The sequence below is a fragment of the Onychostoma macrolepis genome, chromosome 08 (genome assembly GCF_012432095.1).
Source record: "Onychostoma macrolepis isolate SWU-2019 chromosome 08, ASM1243209v1, whole genome shotgun sequence".
Taxonomy (NCBI): Eukaryota; Metazoa; Chordata; class Actinopteri; order Cypriniformes; family Cyprinidae; genus Onychostoma; species Onychostoma macrolepis.
In genome coordinates this window covers 27,576,034-27,585,042 of record NC_081162.1, presented here as the reverse complement: position 1 = coordinate 27,585,042, position 9,009 = coordinate 27,576,034, and positions in this window count along the sequence as shown.

Here is a 9,009-nt window from a genome sequence, read left to right as displayed (position 1 = left end):
GGTTGACGACGATTGGAGATTGTGCCGTAATCGTCATAGACTGTGCGAGAACCTTAAACAGGTCGTCTGTCGTAATCGTCATAGACTGAGCGAGATCCTTAAACACGCCGTAATCATCATAGACTGAGCGAGATCCTTAAACAGGTCGTCTGTCGTAATCGTCACAGACTGAGCGAGATCCTTAAACACGTCGTAATCGTCATAGACTGAGTGAGATCCTTAAACAGGTCGTCTGTCGTAATCGTCGCATGTGTCGCTTAGTAGCGACTCAGTTGCCACTTCAATATATGGGGCTCACCTAAACGTCATCAGGTTCTTATTGGTCAGACGAAAATATCATCTATCTACTATCCAATGAAAAGTCATCAATGATCTCAGGTGATCTGATGACAGAAGATGGAAAAATTCCAGTAGGGAAGTGCATTAACATAGATGCTGTCTATACAAAACATATTCAAATCATTTGAAAACATGCACCTGGTTTCATGGCTCATTTTTCCATGGAATGTTTGTGAAGCCTTAGGCATAAGAGCACTCGCTCTTATAAACTAAACTAACTTTCATTTTCTTTGAAATGAGACCATTTACAGGAAACATGTTTCACTCTGTTCTTGTTCTTATTATCAAAGATGCAGATTACAGTTTTTTACAATCGTTATGACAATTTTTTCAATACTTCTAACAATTTTCCTAAACTCTTAACGCACCAATACACCTACAACACACAACTGACAAAACCGGATCATGTTGGACAAAACAGTTAATTTCATGCTCAAAATCACACATTGCAAACTAAACTCCAACACTAATTTTCAAATTACAATAGTACACAGACACAATACACTACATCTACCAAAACACTGCAAACATTTCTCAAAATCAAATTATTATTCCAAAACACTCTCTTCCAACAGGAACATTTAGTCAATCATAGCACAATATCATAAAAACACTAACATCAAATGTAATTACAGAAACTGCATTATTTTAGGTGTCAGGTCTGACAGTATAACAATAGACAGTATATTGCATTGATCATAGATTGTGTTTTATACTAGAGTTTCTTTTGAAGCCTATCTACATTTTTGTTTTGTTGGGTTTAGTAAATGCATGCATTCTGTTTATTTTGCTGCAGAAATTCAATACAAAAATTGAATGACCCATCTCAGAGTTACAAACAGAAAAAGCCACAAAAGAATGAAAAAAAAAAAAATCTAATCTGCCTGGTCTTCTGCGTTTGGCAACATGTTCTCATCCACATCAAACCTGAAATCTTCTCTGGCAAGGCATCTTGGGAAGAATCTTTTGGTATGCCTTATCCTTCCTGGTATTGTTCAGCTGTGATGTCTTGGCATTCAGCATCCATTGCATCCTGGAGGGACATTTGGCCCTGTGGACGATGGTCAAAAACCTTCCATCTCCAGGCTCAGAAAAACTCAATGGGGTTGAGGAAAGGGGAAGTAAGGGGCAAGGAAAAGAGACATCATTCTCGAATGGGTGTCAAACCAGGCTCTGACTGCACTGGGAATGGTGGAATTCCACATTGTTGCATGTGATTGCATATATTGGCAAGTGGTCTCCAACCTGTCCCCTTTCTCTGGCACCAGTCTTTGGTGCAGATGTTCTAAAATCTCACATTTATACAGGAGTGCACTTTTCCACACAAGATCAGCCCAAAGAGGTCCTCTTTTACTATATATCATATGGTCACGCGACTGAAAGAACCTCAACACCTGAGTGTGTTTCCTAAATGGGAATCAGCTGTAATTTATATATTTGCATAACTTCAATCAGCTGTTTCTCACTAGCAATGGAATAAAATACAGGGGACATATTTGTGTTTCAATTCACAATATGAAGAGCTGTTCACTTTGACTTTAGCCTATAAGTTAGTTTTAGAACATGATGTTATCTGTTCTGACATACAGTGTGAAAGCATTTGAAAATTTGGCAGTAAAATTACATTGTTTTGGTCTTGGTTCAGCTTGTGTGTAAAAGAAGTTCAAACATTTTACATTTGTTTTAACTGAATGCATTTTGTGTCAAAGCAACAAGAATTGTATAATTAATTGTATAGCCTACACAAACAGATGTTGTGCTAACTGCGTTAAGAGTTTAGGAAAATTGTTAAAAGTATTGAAAAAATTGTCATAGCGATCGTAAAAACTGTAATATGGAACACATTTCCTGCAAATGTTTTAAAGGAAAGGAGTCATCGCTGCCTGAGGTCAAACAAGCTGCAAATACACAAAAATAAAAACAAAACAAACAAAATAACTTGTGAAACTTAAAAAAGTTAAAAAAAAATAAAATTAAAAAATTAAAAGAATCCTAAAGGATGTCTAATATATTTTATGTAATGTAGCTTCCAAACATTAAAATTAATTTTCCAAAAAAAAAAATGCATTTATAATTTTTGGTCAACTAACGACTTATTATTATATTTACTTAATACTTAATATTATATTATTATATTGCTCATTTACCTTTGTTATCATCTGTTTGACAAAAATGACATCATAAATGGGGTTTAACAAAACAACATGGTAAAATGCAAAGCATTAACAGATCCTGTCTTTACAAATATTCCAAAAAAAAATTAAAAAAAATAAATGAAAATATGCAGCTGCATGACTTATTTTTCTATGGAATGTCTGTAAAGTATTAAGCATAAGGACACAAGCCAGATTACTGTAAAGTTCTGAATGAAGTGCTTGTGTTGAAACAAGACAGGAGTGTGTGGTTACTGATGAATCAAACACTGGTTAGTGTGACTGGGCTGGAATGGGAGTGTGTTTTACTGGGATCTTAGGGAAATGCATAAACAGACCTGCAGAGCAGGTTTATTATGATAGGGCACCTGTATTGAGTCATGAGTCATACTGTGCTTGCAGGTACTGTGTTGTGTAACATTCTTTATTGGAGGAGGATTGTATCCATAATGTCAGATTTTGTTGGATAGTGGATTGAATATTACTGGTGAGTCAAACTTGTGGTGACAGAAATCTTCAGCTTGACCTGAGAGAGAACAGATACAAATCACAGAGAATAACAAAGCAAAGAGTAAATTCTGTCATCATTTACTCAACCTTATGTCATTCCAATTTTCTAACTTTTCTGTGCAGTACAAAATAAGTCCTCTAGAGGAATGACAGCCTCAGTCACCATTCATCTTCATTGTGTGGAAAATGATGCAACGAATGTGAATGGTGACTTCACATTCTTTGACCTGCAAGTGTATGCTGCAATGATGTTGTGTCTAACCTGCTGGTGTATGTCAATGACCAATGTCTGCCAGGTCATCAGAGCATACAGCTGCATCAGTTTCTTCAGAGATTCCACTCAAATATACACAATACAGATCACCCCTTTCAATTGGACCACACCAGAGGAGTGTCACTTAAATATATTTGAGTAAATAAAAACAAAAAATTGTTACCATACTTTATTTATTTATTTAGAAGTTACAGTCACTCACTGCCATGTACAAGGGCACTTGGGCAGTAAAGTTCTGCATTTCAATGATGTGGTCATCTGTCATATGCATCGCTGTTTCAACGATGTGGTTGTCCACGATTAGAGATTGTGCGAGAATGTTAACCACTTGTTCACCTGTCATTTGAGCTTGTGTGAAAACGTTAAACACGTGGTTGCCCATAATCAAAGTACGTGCCATTTCGACAATGTGACTGTCCACGATTAGAGATTGTGTGAGAATGTTAACTACGCGTTCACCTGTCATTTGAGCTTGGTCGAGAACGTTAACCACGTCGTCTGTCATAATTCGTCGTATGTGTCGCTTAGTTGCGAATTAGAGTGAGCGAGAACGTTAACCCTCTGGGGTCTGAGGTCATTTTGGGGCCCTTGAGATGTTTTGACATGCCCTGATATTTGTGCTTATTTCAGCTAAAACATACTATTGACCAACATGTAATTTTTTTTTGTATTCAGCACAAACTGTGCTACAATAATATGTGACCAAGATGGATGTACATGTTTGCAAAATATTATGCGTGGTTAGTAAGTTTTGGGGAAAAAAAATGTAGCTGAAATAAGGCCTTAAAACCCACACTAAATAGTTCTGAATAAGACTTTTGAGTAATCAGTCTTGTAGGCTAGAATATTTACTTCACAATTATGTGAAAATCGTTCTGCTTACTCATTCACAGAAAACGATATATTGATTTAACTTTTTCAAGACATGTTTTGTGATCGAAAGACTATATGCGAGGGAGTGGCAATGGTCTTGAATATTAAGTGAGTCTCACCTGAGAGACAAAGGGCCCTCCCCTAATGGCCCCTGATGGCCCATCAGTGTGACTGTGACTTTGAGGCAGGTAAGAGAGAATGTGAGGAGATAGAAAAAAAGTTTTTTTTTTAAATTATTTGTATTTTATTTATAACACAGTATAATTAAAACCTACATAATGAAGGTCAAAGACACATTGTTGTGCACACTGATCTAACCACAGAGATGTGAACAGACTTTGAGTCATTCCTGCAACAGATTCTGTAAATCATACCTGATATTTATATGTGTTATTTAAGTGTTTCTACTTCTTTCCATGGATTCAAGAAGAAAAAAAACATAATCAGTAGTCAAGAAGTTTGTTTTAACATAGAATATCAGTGTAGTTGAACATCTGATGTTGGTGCAGCGCTCTCAGAGGAAAACAGTTTGAAGAGACATCAGGATTCATCTGTGGTGCAGGTATCTGATTCAATAAAATACAAACAACCCAAAAAAAAAAAACATTTGTGAGCATGTTAATATCAGGAACATCTGTATATATATATATCTCCGTTATCGGGCCGTGGGCCGTTATCGGCGTTAACGTGCGACTCTTATCGGGCGATAAAAAAAATATCGCCGTTAATCTATTCTCAAAGTTGGGTTGAGAGCTGGGTCTATACTACGCAAGCTATGATGACTTTCACCTTCATATTTTAGCGCGGATATCTTGCCGAATTGCACTGTAGGGGGCGAGAACGAGTCTTCGAACCTGTGTGTATGTCTACTGTGAAATTACCACATCAAACGTGACGTGCTAACATGGATGCAGCTATGAAGCCGCCGGGTTTGCTTCAGGGAAAGTTTATTTTTAAGAAGCTTCCCAATGGAAATCGGCAAGTCATTTCTGTCTCTACGTTACATGGTCGCGCTCTCTGTATCGCGCGCACAGCGGAGTTCCGCCCCGGTTCGCACACACACACACACACACACACACACAAACGTAAGCGCACACACAAGTGAGCACACTACCACTCCTATTTGTAAATATTAAGCCGCAAAACGTCTATTTAAATATGACTTCTGTGTGTCTCTGTGTTGATGTATGGCGCAGACGCACGGGTTTGTTTACTCATACAGAAGCCCGCGTGACGCTTGTGGTGATATTAACGTCTGTCGTCTCACTAAATGAGGACATAAATACACGAACAACATCTCCAGAACTGCTCTGAGAGTCACTTCACGAGCATTCGAGCGTTTCATTTGAGAAAAACTATCCTCATATCATATACAGAAATGTAAAGGTATTCACGGCAACCCGTCAAAATAAAAGTTCGGTTTCACTTGAAGACATTGGGCAGAACGTAGACTAGCTACTACTAAAACTATTAAAACCTTATCTTTAAGGAATAATCATACAATGTCTTCAATGTTATTATCAATATTAAATTCTTGATGACTGCTAGTTGTTTACTACTAGTAGTGAACTTATTCTGATCTACTTGGCAGAATTCAAATGAGCCATTTTAATCTAGATTAATCTAGATTAATTCCAAGATTACAGTGAGATTAATCTAGATTAAAAAAATTAATCTATGCCCACCACTAATATATATATATATATATATATATATATATATATATATATATATACACATACATACAGTATTGTTCAAAATAATAGCAGTACAATGTGACTAACCAGAATAATCAAGGTTTTTGTATATTTTTATTGCTACATGGCAAACAAGTTATCACCCAGACAGCAAGCCAACATTGAATAAACATTGTTTTTCCATCTGAATCATCATTATGGTTGATGTTGAAATTTCAATGTAAAATAAATGTTGAATCACCATTACCATATCGATGAAAACCTGATGTTATTAATGTTGATGGCAACAATATTGGAACAACATTGATCTATAGTTATCTTTATGATTGATTAAGCATTGATATTTGGTTTACCGGGCGATCGCTGAATGTGTTGAAAAGTCATTGATTTACAGTTGACCGGGAAACGACGCTGTTGTTGAAGTCATCGGCATTTAGTTGACCGGGAAATATGATTGAAAATGCATCGATATATAGTTGACCGGGAAATATGATTGAAAATCCATCGATTTTTGGTTGACCGGGAGATCAACACCAACGTACTGCACCGGACACAGCTCATTTCTGGACCTTGGCACAAGCGTACAGGTAAGCTTGCTTAATGTTCGATATGAATTGTACCAAATCAAATACTGTTAGGTTGATCGTTAACATGATGGTTAATGTAGTAACCGACGCAGTGCTGCAGTCACTGAAATAGATTTTTGCTTTACCAATGTGTCAAAATCTGCCAAAAGTACTTGATCTCTTCTAGGTTATAAAGTTAGCAAAACCTCATTGGTCCAGTCTATTTTTGTGACAGCTAGCTCAAAATACATGTCTGTACCCATAGTGTCGTGAAATCTATTAACACAGCACCGCTATTTCTTCTGACCGCTGGAGAACACCGGCGGAACCAACGCTATAGTGCTCTATCTAGCCCCACAGCAGTGACCGCGGCGGGCCAGAATTACACAAAAGACATGGTTTACCTTTACTTTATTCAATGCAGAACTGTCTCGAGTTGTAACATTAACTGGAAATGCCGATTAGACCATCTCGTAATAGCCTACAAATCCAAAATATGAATAATCCTCGAGCAGGGCTGCGATGTGCGATACAGTTTTGTAACTCCATTGTGTTTGTTTTCAGAAATGATAACAGTCGTTTTATACTAGTGCTTATGCGATATCACGATTTTTGATGATCTTCTGCACCTTTTCTGAGCGCGGGGAAGCGCTGTTATACAGCGCCTGACAACCAGGCCTGGTGTCTTAGCCCCACATACTTCATTTAGAAACAATTAAGATGCCTCGTTAATTTTAAAGACATAGCCTTATTATTAGCCTGTTTTTGCGGTGAGATTTATGCATATTCCTCCATGCACCCAGTATTTAAGCAGAAATTAATGTGCAATTTAGTCAACCAGAAAAATCTTTTGTCTATGGTAACTCTAATCAATACATTTACTATTTAATTAGTTATAAGTATCCAGTTATTTATATTTAATTTGTTGAGTTAACAATTAGTTCTGATTTAATAAAATAATAAACATTATTTTTTTTTTTTAGAGTCACTTAGCCTCATAAATTGTCCTTATGAAAGATGTCACTGCAAGCTAATCCGTTGCCTCCCTTTAATTCCAATACATCCATGAACATATTGGGCAGTTTTGAAAAGTGCTTTGAATGTAGTCCGTCTCATACAGCCTCAACAAAAATGCGTTTCTACCCAGAAATATAAAATGATTTACCTAACTATGAGATGGCAAGATGAGAGAGGGGGTAAAATCTTTGCGTGGCAGGTGGAGCTGCCACTCGACCAGTCACGGATATATGTTATAGCACATGTGACAGAAAATTACGTGATGTGACGTGATATAGGTATCTTGTCCTTAAATATAGTGAACGGAGTCCATTATTCATGAATAAATATTGTTCAGTCTTTAGAAAAACCTTTGCAAGCCCAGTTTAAAAGACATGTTATCATCTGCTTTGTGGGGAAATACTCAGGGCAGTGATGATTCTGAATTAAATTGCTGTTTACTGACACTGTGATTTACTTTTTGTCCTTTTTTCCAGATCATTAATCCACATCGTTTTTTAAGTAAGCAAGTCTTTAGTATAATAAACCTCATCTGAAGTGGCTGCGCTACGCCCCAGACCGAGCGGGAGGAGCTGGAAGACAGACGCAGCAGGAGTTAGCACTTTAAAAGAAAAAAAAAAAAGAAATAATACAATAAAAATGATTGTTTAATTTTTAAAGAATGCGTGGGGTGTCATTTGTGCTAGTCTAGGTTATAGCCTAAAGGTATAGTTTCTATATTTTGCTAGCCCATCCTGGCTATCGATAAAGCAGGATTATAGCCTAATAATAATGTTTTTAATATTATATTAAAATTACAGACCTTCAGATTAAACCTGTGGTATATTAAAACACCATTGAAGTTTTGTTGATATGCTGGGATTTCAACATTGTTTCAATATCCATTGTAATCGAAATACCATTGAAATTCTGTTGATCTCTAGGTATGATTTAAACGTTGTTTCAATGATAATAGAGGGTGCAACATGATGAAGAATCAACATCAGAGTTTGACGTTGATTCAATGATTTTATCGTTGACAGCGGGATGTTGATTTAACATCGTTTCAATTACTATTTGCTATCTGGGCAGTAGGTGCAGTAGATTCTCAGAAAACAAACAAGACCCCAGCATTCATGATATGCACACTCTTAAGGCTGTGCAATTGGACAATTAGTTGAAAGGGGTGTGTTCAAAAAAATAGCAGTGTCTGCCTTTGACTGTACAAACTCAAAACTATTTTGTACAAACGTTTTTGTTTCTAGGATTTAGCAATCCTGTGAATCACTAAACTAATATTTAGTTGTATGACCACAGTTTTTTAAAACTGCTTCACATCTGTGTGGCATGGAGTCAACCAACTTGTGGCACCTCTCAGCTGTTATTCCACTCCATGATTCTTTAACAACATTCCACAATTCATTCACATTTCTTGGTTTTGCTTCAGAAACAGCATTTTTGATATCACCCCACAAGTTCTCGATTGGATTAAGGTCCGGAGATTGGGCTGGCCACTCCATAACATTAATTTTGTTGGTTTGGAAACGAGACTTTGCTCGTTTACTAGTATGTTTGGGGTCATTGTCTTGTTGAAACAACCA